At 43.2% G+C, this 10,537-nt stretch overlaps 1 long non-coding RNA gene across 3 annotated transcripts; it reads right to left on the reverse strand.

The window, feature by feature from the left end:
• Positions 1 to 4,492: 4,492 nt before the first annotated feature.
• LOC142600720 (uncharacterized) lies at positions 4,493 to 8,286 on the reverse strand. Of its 3 annotated transcripts, none has more exons than XR_012834280.1 (3): positions 7,958 to 8,286; positions 6,644 to 6,736; positions 4,493 to 4,540 (listed from the first exon to the last, which is right to left on the reverse strand). It is a non-coding gene; the product is annotated as an uncharacterized LOC142600720 (long non-coding RNA). The 3 variants fall into 3 exon arrangements; XR_012834281.1 differs by lacking the exon at positions 4,493 to 4,540 and adding an exon at positions 5,997 to 6,112; XR_012834282.1 differs by lacking the exon at positions 4,493 to 4,540 and adding an exon at positions 6,189 to 6,431.
• Between the last annotated feature and the right edge of the window lie 2,251 nt (positions 8,287 to 10,537).

Consider the following 10,537-nt stretch of genomic DNA (forward strand, 5'->3'; position numbering starts at 1 on the left):
AATGCCGAGACAAAAGAAACTATTGGAATGCCCGGCAGATAAACGTGGGTTAACTTCAGAACATTTTAATTGGTCTAACTATAGTAATGGTCTCCCTAAATCCTACACAATGGTGGCCAAGCAGGTAGTGTTACAGTCTCAGTTCATAAATTGGCTGTAGATGTAAAATAGATCACAACAACATAAGTTCACATGTGCTTTACTAGGGACACATTCAGGAATTCAGGTATTACAGCTATTCTCTTCAATAAAATGACACGAAGGGAATCTTTGCTAAAAATTACTACAAAGGTTGGCTTAATGCGTACTTCTTTATTGCTAACAAGTTACCAAACCCCAAATATTCTAAAATCTACTATTGTTTAGCATCTTTGCAGTCCTTGGAAAAAGTGATAGTTAAAAGGTATCCTGTGCTGATTATTTACAGCATGTTCTGTTTATTATTACACTGATGCTCCCTAATTTGTGATGGGCATGCCCTGAGGCAGCCAAGTCAGTAGGGGATAATCCTCAAAAGATTTAGCATAGCTAAATCCGGAAATGTGAGTACTGAATCTTTTACAATTCTGTCTGTCTTTCATTCTTTGTCCAACATCATAACCCTGTAAGATCATCCATTATTCCTCGCTACACCTTTAGTGCTTGCAGGCACCAACAACATCTCTGATCCCCCTAAGCTACATCTGCCTCACAGGCCTTCGAGACATTTCTTCAAGTAGCAACAGTGGGTGATTTTAAAAACATTTTCCTGTAACTGATATAATTTAGAAAGAAAAGGCCATGCATTTCTCTTGTCAGCATAACCCAGCAGTGAAACAGATGACACTTTGGATGAGTACAGTGTTCCATTTTTACAGTCAGTACCTCAATTACATTTAGTATAAAATGAGCATCCTAGTCACTTCAAGTGAATCACAGCTCCTGCTGTTCAAATAAAAGACCGGCTTCGTGCTTTCTTCTGTGGATAGTACAGGAGACACCTTAAAGAGCTGTGTAGGAATTACATCACAGCTGTTCAAATACAGACAGTGTTTATCCATGGCATTGCTCGTCTGTGGGCCAACCAAGAAACTCAAGGTGCTATCAAGTGCCTCCAGCTTAAGCTCCTTAGCAATCCTTGTAAAGCAAGTGGGTAAGCTCCATCCCTACACGTGCAACTGAAAGAGGCAGGTACCTTCGAAGGTTTCCAAGAGGAAATCCTGCCTGCCTAACCTCAATGCCTGGAGGCCTTCAGAGGGACTCTTTTCATTGATAGGAGAGAGAACATGCCTTTAGGTAGCTGCTGTATAAGTATTTGAGACTCAGGGGCACCTCAAGTGCCTTGGCTATGCAGACTGGATCCCACCCTCAGAATCTCATTCTCCTTTGTAAAGCAGCAGCACAGCAGACACCTGCATTTCTTTCCTCTTTTCCACCCACGTTTCTTATTAGCTTCTCTCAAAGCTTATTTGTTGATTTAAAAAGTCAGAAACAGTAAGGGTGGCCTTTCTGTATTCTGAGTGACACTGCAGCAATCCTCTCAATAAAAATGGATACACTTTCGTTAAAAGTGCATACATTTAGCCTCATGGCAGCACCGGCACAGTCGCACATGTCTATTATCACACCTTCTCCCGTAGACACACACAACACCCTGGTTCACAGGGTGAGATGTCACCAGGTAGCTGAGTGATCTCACAGCTCACAAACCCCTAAAGGGGTGGCCACATTTTCCCCCCTCACCCCAAGCCACCAGCTCTGACCGCTTCCCTTGCACCATGTGGAGTTTCTGCCCACTTGCTGAGCTGAACCAACTCACCAGGCGGGCAGCCAGCGCAGCTTCCCGCTGCTCTGGTGAGCTCATTCAGCATGCCAGGAGGTGAGCGGAGAGCCAGAACTGGCACGAGGGAGGAGATGGGAATGCACAGCTGGAGGCAGAGGATAGGAGGACCAAGGATGGGTTTCTCCAGGGCAGCAAGCTATTCCACTGGCTGAATGGACTCAAGGAGCCTCACCCTCCCTTGCAATAAAACCTCCGTAACAAAATGGGAGTTATCAGACAAATGATCAGAACTTGTGAGGGGAGCTGATTACGGTAAACCTCAGGAAAGAAAGTTTTGTTTTTCTTTTTAATTGCCAGGCGTAACATACACAAACCCACCTTATTCGCAAAGTGCGTGCATTTACATGGTGGAATTTGGGATTTCCATTAGTTTCTTTCATGTTTCTGGAGCTGCATGCAAGCCAGCTTCCTCAGCAACCAGGAGGATTAGGTTCAAAAAAAACAGAAAGGAGAGATCTGAACTTCTCACATTATATCTTGCCTCTAACACTTGAAGCTTTGCAAAGAAGGCTAAATATCATGAGTCTACTGATGAAAGTCAGGAGAGTTGGCACTTCTGCAGACATTTATGGGCTTGGTAACACATTTTTCTGTTTTTAAGTGAAAACAGACAAAACAGTGCACATGCTAGAATAATGAACATCTTGGCACATTGCAATTACAATACTGGAACAGACCACTATTCTGGTTTTATGGATGCTTTTGAGAAAAACAATCCCTATGTTCAGCTCCCTGTTACATTTATTCTCCAGAACTCCACTGCCAAAGGCTCCCCCATCTTCTCTGTGGGCTTTCCAAACAGAGTTCACCTCCTGTGAAGCACCGCAAAAATACAGCTGCTGTGGAGCAGCTCCTCTCCTTGCTAAGATGGGTTTAGAGTCACATCATAGAGAAATGGCAACACACAGTGCCGTAATTACACTCAGACAGCATTAGGAGAGAATTTTTTTTTTTTTTTAGAACACAAAATTATTGACTTTCGGTGGTTTGCTTCAATTTAGAAACTCCATGAAATATTCTGTGGATAATCTAGCACTGATCTACAAAACAGTCTGGATTTCCATTGTACCGCATTTAGAAATCTTCCAGAATATAACAGTGGTGTCGTTGCACTAGCCTGTGATAAAATTGGTGAAAAGGAGTATTTTTTGTTTGGAGTTCCAGCAATATTATCAACTTTGCAGGGAGCTGTAAAAATGACAATGTAGAATTATAGTCAATTGTAAGTTAATTTTTGCTATGAAATAAATTGAAACAAAATTTTAAGAAAGCCATGATAAACTCTTGGGTGAAAAGGTCAACTATTACACAAATGTTTCACTGTAACCAAATCACCAGCCATGGTTAAGGCTGGGAAGGCTCAGAGCTCCAGGATTAACAGAGTACACACAGTAACAAAGGCTCACCAAACCTTTTAAGCAGATTCTGAAAGTGGGAATTAAAGTTCTGGGAAATCATTGATACGAAATCTGCTGTGTGCAATGTATATACCAGAAAATGAAGCAAGTATTTGTTTTCTCAGAAAATAAAAGTCTTAAGATGCCAAAAATTGAAAAGGAATTACCCTCATCAGTTAACGATAACTTTTGAGCATGAACAAGCAATACTAAAGCAAAGATCTTGCAGGGGCTCTCAGGAGTCTATTGACATAACTGAAATATGCTAAAGTAATTCCGCTAAAAATTGTCTGGTTTGGCAATTCGTATATTACCGTGTTGTGTTCTGAGGGGACACTGGTGAAGGCCTTGAGTTTTTCCGCTTTAGAGTGTCCTCTACAAGCACGTGACAGTGTTGAATGTGCCCTACTTGGTAAGAACAACAGTAGAGTTACTGCGCTCTGATCATATGGAAATGGCGAATTAGTGTTGGAGCAAGAAAAGCGAAAGACAAAAAAAAAAAAAAAAGAGGGGGGCGAGGGGGAATATTATGTTGCTGGTCCAGCTGGGAAGGCAGGTTTAGGACTTGTTAAAGGGAGAAGCAGACTGGCTTGCCGTCACTACCAGGGCACAGCAAAGGGGATTGTATCACCTCCACTCCCTTCTCCTGCTGCTTTCCACATGTGTAAGTGCACAGGGACAAGGTCTACGGGTAATTGCAGTGCAGGGGCAGCCAGAATTAAATGGATTATTCACTATGTACATACAGCCCCCTTACTCCATCTGTAGCTGCCTTACAGCAGCTCTACCTGTGATGGAGGTGTTAGGAAAATGCAGTATGAGAAAGACAACTACTGGGTGATGCGTGTCACGTAGCTCTCTTGTGAGCTGTGCTACTCAGTGCCTTCTAATTTAATATCCTTAAAATCTCCTAAGACAGCAGTTAAAATTTAAACAGGCATTCTGAAACCACACTCTTGATCCCATTATCAGTGTCGTGGATGGGATTACAATGAGCGTGGTAATGGTGGAAATTTTTTAGGAGAGATCTAGTATCAACAGCAGGAGTGGCCACTAATTGGATTCTTTCTGTGTCACCGCCGAGTTGTCACGGGACCCTCGTTCTCTGTTGAACACTGCAGCTCTCAAGGCACTCAGAAAGGAGCTTTCTCAATTGTTATCGCATCAGTCTGCCTTCCCACTCAAACACAAATCCCCCAAAGCCTTTTCTAAAGCTAAGGAAATCATGGAACCCATGACTCCCGTGACATCTGCGACAAGTGTCCAGCCTCACCTGGGGAAGAATGAGTCCTGCCATTACACGAGGCTCGAACTCCTGATCCTGCATGAACAAACGTATAGCATCAAGTGCAGTATGTAAGTTAAACAAAGCTAGATAATAAACTGCAAACTGTCAAAATAGTCTGCAATAAAGTGATCTAGTCAGAACAGAATTTGCCAGTCTTTCAAAATATTTTTTCCGTAGCTGTCTGACTTCCACTGAGTGTGGGTTTTATAATGGCTTCCACATTTGGTAACACTGTCCCCAGGATCACAACATTTTTAATAAACTGTTTTTATCAGTTCCTGACTGGAATGAGAGCTGTTACAATAATTTTCACACTGATATTTGCCATCTCTAGGATACTTCTGGATTCCTACATGCATTTTTTTCCCCTAATGACCTCTCATTTAGCCTACTTTTTGAAGATGTATTTACACGCCATTTGGAAATTCACCAAGGGGTTTTTTTCAATGTGAAATTACACCAATCATAATTATTTTTTTTCCCCTCTGTAACAGAGACAAAAATCAATGAAAGGCCAAGGAGACATGCCAACCAGCAGAAACTGAAGTTGCATATTATGATGGAACAAGCTCACCCACCTCGATTATAAAGTGCTAAGAAGAGGAAGCCCCTGACAAGCAATAAACTGACACATAATTAAGACAATTCAGGGCAGAACACATTCTGGCTGGAAAGCATTTTCTTAAGCTCTGCCTCACTGCTGGGAGCAGTGAGGGAAAAAAAAAAAGTGACACTTTGAAAACAACTCTGTGAAGAAAATCAGTATCCCACCTACTCTTCACTAGCTGGGGGAAAAAGGAACCCACCAGCTTTTGTGCAGCGCAGATTCCCTCACATCACAAACACAGTTGATAGTACAGACATGCCTGGTATGTTCAGCATTCCATATCAAGCAAAGATGAATTAGCCGCAACAAAAATGTGTTACAGCTTTCATGCAGCAGTTTATGGATCTTTTTGTACCTTTGGAATTTTTTACCTTGAGCATGTCGTGGATCTACTGAGGTTGTACTAGTCTCAGATCTTTTCCTCAGATTATTTTTATCTCACTGTGAGGAACATCTTTGTGAGTCCTGAACACTTTTACAGCTGCTAGGATGCTAATGGGAACTTCATGTGTGTACCCAGTACAAGTGCTCTCAGGGAAAAAAAAAGCCAATGTCAAAGGAAGGTATGTAGAAGTCACCATAAATATGTCTTTGAATGTTTACCATCTGGAACAGTAGATTACATTTTGACAAGAAGCTGGACTGCCCCGTGGGCATTGTCTTTTAAACAGCCCCATCATTATAAAGGAAGGAAAAACATGATTTGCTGTTCCTAGTTTCTCAGCAAGATTTTCTGGCAGTGCTAGAGAAACTCGTTTTGTTGTTTTTTTTTTTTTCCCCTAGTAAAACAATAACAAGCTGGGCATGTATAGTTAGCTATGCACTTTCTTGCAAAATATGTTTTCTTATAGATCATCCGATCTGTGATCTGATGCTACCCACAGAGATGGATGTGTTTCAGTTAGGCTGTGACAGCAGCAGGCTGTGCAAATCAGTGCTGCACCTTAGCTTTGCTGGAAGACTAAACCTCTGTGCACCGAAGCTTCTCACAGGACACACTGGGAAGAGGCAAAAGGAGAAATCCAATATATAAGGCTTTAACATAGAGTCATAGTGGAGGTTTCCTTTGGTTTTATTTTTATTTTTTAAGCTCATAAAAGTTTCCATCACTTTTTACAATCAGAAAGAGTGGACTGAGAGAAAAATCAAACCAGTCAAATTTATTCACACATGTCCTGGTCTGGTCATGCAGTCATATTAGAGATTTAACTAATTCTCTGTTTCAAATTTCTCTGGGTCACTTCTGAGGACACATTATTTCTGAAGAGTGTGTTTGAAAATACAAGCTGAGAACAACCTGTAAAGGGGCCAAATAGGCTGCTAAAAAAAAAAAAAAAAAAAAAAGTTAACAAAAAAGGTTGGTTTGAGGCAAAAATATATGTGCAACCTGAAACATGGGTTTATGGGCACCGTTACACATTTGAATGCCAAAATCACAAAGCACCAGCTATAAATCCCCTTGCTCAGCCTACTAAACAGATCTTATTTCAGAACACATTATATACAGAATTATTTATAGAATATCTCACCTGTAAATGGTGAGGACAGTGTTAGATTTCTTTCACAAGTAGGAGGCCAATAATTCGTAAGCACCACAGGTATGTGAGAGTTAGTGTGAAGATCTGTTATAGTGCGAAAGAAACAAATCATTTTGTTACTCTGCACAGGAAGACAGTATATATATATATATACACAGTAAATCCTTTATTAAAAAAAAAAAGTAAAATAACCTATCCTCTAGTTTCTCCATCTAGATCATTTAGAGTAAAACAATGAGAACATCTTAATTCTCTGATAAGCTAACATACTGTAATTAGTGATAACATTTCTGACTCCTTAGTTAATTTGCCGGGCTTCCCACACTCCAGACATCAATGAACTTAATAGCGGAATTAAATGGAAATGATAGCAGAGTACTTCCATAACTAATTTCTAATTACATTTATGCCTCTCTTACTTCCTAAACATGCATTTTTGCTTACTTTTAATTAACACTTCAGATCGCTAGTTTAGAATCTATAAATACAGCGAGACTTTAATGATCCATTATAGTGATGCTACTTAGTTTTCAATGACTTGTAAAACTTTCACAAACAGATCTGCAAATGAATTACATCCATCTGCTCTGCTGCAGCTGCAAGAGCAGCATTACATTGTACCCTGCCTTTCCCTACTTTCCTGATTTTCTCTTAACTTTAAGCCCATGTGTAAACCAAACCATCTCAATGCCGATCATCAGAAGCCCAGCCAGGTCTCTATAAAGGAGTCTTCAAACTTTACAGACATCTCAAATGCACTTTCAAAACACTCTGGTTTGCCTCCCAGCTGAGCCCCAGACAGGCTACACACTGCTCAAGCATCCTCCTCAAAACCTAGGAAATACTCTGCCGCGATTCCTTCCCCCGCCCGACCACGCAGTTTCCACGGATCTAGCGAAACACGGAGGCATTTATACCCGCAGAAACAGCCACGAACAATTATCCGGCTGCCGCTTCCCCTGCCCTGGAGGTCTGGGCACAACCCGTGTGTGCGGGAGAGGAGAGCAGAGCCTGCGGGAGAGGAGACACCCGCCCTGGTAAGATACACCGCTCCAGAAGAGATTTTCTAATCTACACCTTCAACAGCGTGACCTGAGCTGCGTTACGGGTGTTAGCTCTGTGAAGACAGCCGAGCATCAGGCTGTGCTCGCTGTTATCTGTCAGCCGTACAATAGCAGCATTGATAAGGCAGCAGCAACTGGCTTTGACAAGTGTGCTGTGCTAGCATTCCTCTGAAAACCGTCAAGGAAAAAGAAAAAAAAAAAAAGAGAGAGAGAGAGAGGCATGAGGTGCCTTTTACTTTACCTGAACAAAATGTGGGGTTTTATTTTTCCCTCTGAGCTGCCGGAAACGATTCCTCCCTCTTCTCCCCCAAAGCTAGGTAGTTCTTCTTCTGCTTGCAGCTCACACTTGGGGAAGACCACACAGCTCCAGCAAGGCTGCCTCTCTCCCCTAATCCCCACTCGAGTGTGATGACACACACTAACCCCAACCATCTGTTGAAACACGTCCTCAAGCACTCGGCACAGTGGTGTGTCAAGACGGGCTGCCCAATCCAATCGCTGGGGCTGGGTGGCTCTTAAGGAGCTGGAGGCAGAGACAAGGGCAGAAACTATAGGGCTGAGAACTCTTTAGCAAAGTAACCTGAGATTTTGAGAAAGGGCTGCTATTGAAAAAAAAGAGCAGAAGGGGGAGGTACTAGCGGGAAGGTAGAGGGAGTGGATTAGTCTGGTGGCCAGTTGTGTTACTTCTCACAACTCCTTGTATTCCCAAGGGACCACTGGGACCCCCTCACAGTGGGATGCACAGAAGCACAAGAGCAACACTAAAATCTTTTTATGGCGGATCTATTGAGGGCAACCTCCCCTGAGAGACGCTTTTCTAAAAGAGATAAAAGATGCAGTTTGAGATCCTGATAAAGTGCTAATGTGGGAGTCGTTTGCACTGCCATGTGACACTTGCATCCCGAAATCCCAACTCCTTACCGTGCCGTGATCACCCCGTGGCTGCCTCGAGCCTTCCTGGGGGAACGGCGGAGAGAGGCAGAAGAAAAAAACCCAAAAAACCCAAACCGGGCGGCGAGGCGGGGACATCCAAGGAGCAAATATTTCTACTTCTCCGCAGATATCCGCAAGCCCTTCCCACGAGCCCGCGCTTCCCCGGACCCGCTGTAGACGCCGGGGCTCCCCGGCGCGCCAAGCTGCACACTCGCCGCCCTCGCCGGGGCTGCTCCGGGCCCGCAGCGTTGCTGTGACAGCTCCGGCCGCCGCGCCGCGCCCCGGCCCCGCGCCGGGCTCAGCACCGGGGAACGGTGCCACCAGCCTGTTGCTTCCCACCCCCCCACCCCGCCCCGCCGCTTCCGCCATCGCCGCGCCCGCTCGGACTTTCTTGAGGGATGCGGACCGCGAGTTTAAGTCTCGATGCCCTTCCACTCGGGACCCAGCATCCACCGCCACCCCAAGCCGGGGCTGGGGGCTCCGGGCGGTGCCTCGGCAGGTCTGGACTGTGTCTGGTCTGTACCTCAGCTTCCCTCGGCCACAAAGCACGCATTATTACACCTTCCTCCCTCTCAGGGACACCGCCAGGAAAAATACACTAATTTACAGAAGATGTCCGGGAAGGATAGATAAGGGACACAGAAAAGCTGCTAAGTGCCAAAGAAACAGTTCTTTCCTTTCCCCTCCCTGTAATAGGAGAGCGTGGAAGACAGACTTAAAAATCTCAAGGGTTTTTACCTCATTACCAAGTGCCTGACTTGACACTTGCATTAAATCTACATTTCACATTATGACAGATGTTGTGTTTTCTTTGAACTGAAAGGGAGGAACGTCGTTTTGGCATTAAAAGTTACTCTGAAAGTGTTAACATCCAACTTGAAGAAAGGTTTGCAATTGTGAAAAGACACATTCTACCCAGCTATATGAAAGCCATATGAGAGTCTTGAAATGTTGACTTGGCTTACTTGATCTTTAATACCTTACACAAGGCTATTTCTGAATCACTAGTGGCAAAATGAATACATAATAGAAAGTGAGATTATAGGGCTGTGGTTTGTGCCCAGATAGCTGTTATCAGAGCTGACCTGGAGAAGAAAGGAAAAAAAAAAAAAAGAAGAAACTGTAGTCACAATTGCATTTACTCAAATTCTTCCCCAAAGTGGTTATACAGTGTCTGTTTCAGCCTATTAGACTGAAACTGCTTTCACAGATGTTGGTATTCACTAAAACACTACTCCCTAATCTGCTAATTCCAGATAGATAAACAACTAAACAATATTTTCGACAACAATACGTGGTGAAGTAGGGATGCAACTACTGTCCCTGGGGTATTGTAAGATTCTTAACGTTGCCAATTATGTCTTCAGGGCAAGGGTTTGGTTTGATTTTGTTTTATTCTAGCAGACTGTGGTCTGTAAACAGACTGAATAACCTTACACACTCGGAAAGCCCTGAAGACATTATTAAACTTGTTTGCATTCTCTTTAGCTGTACTTCTTATCAGTATTGTATTAGTAACTCTGCATTAAAAATGTATGGTGATCAGAGACGTGGAATATCAGAAAGCCCCTAAAATTGTGCTGTATCATCCTGTGTACTGACTCATTGTCTAAAACGCAGCTCAGCTCATGACTGTTCTAGTTCAAACTGGTGAGATGAGATGCAAACTCAACAGGGTTTAACCTCTAGATACTTCTAACCAACACGAACGACAGTTATGTTCAGTGCATTATTTTGTGTTGTGTGTATGCTTACACAATATTGTGTATTCTATCTGTGTATAAATATACATAAACAAGATACTGAGCATTCATATGATGTACAGGCCCAGTTCTGTTACTCTTTATGCCTGCGTAAGTCAGGGTTGCCTCTGCTGAGGCCTATCAAG

Source organism: Balearica regulorum, chromosome 2, assembly GCF_011004875.1.
Source record: "Balearica regulorum gibbericeps isolate bBalReg1 chromosome 2, bBalReg1.pri, whole genome shotgun sequence".
NCBI lineage: Eukaryota > Metazoa > Chordata > Aves > Gruiformes > Gruidae > Balearica > Balearica regulorum.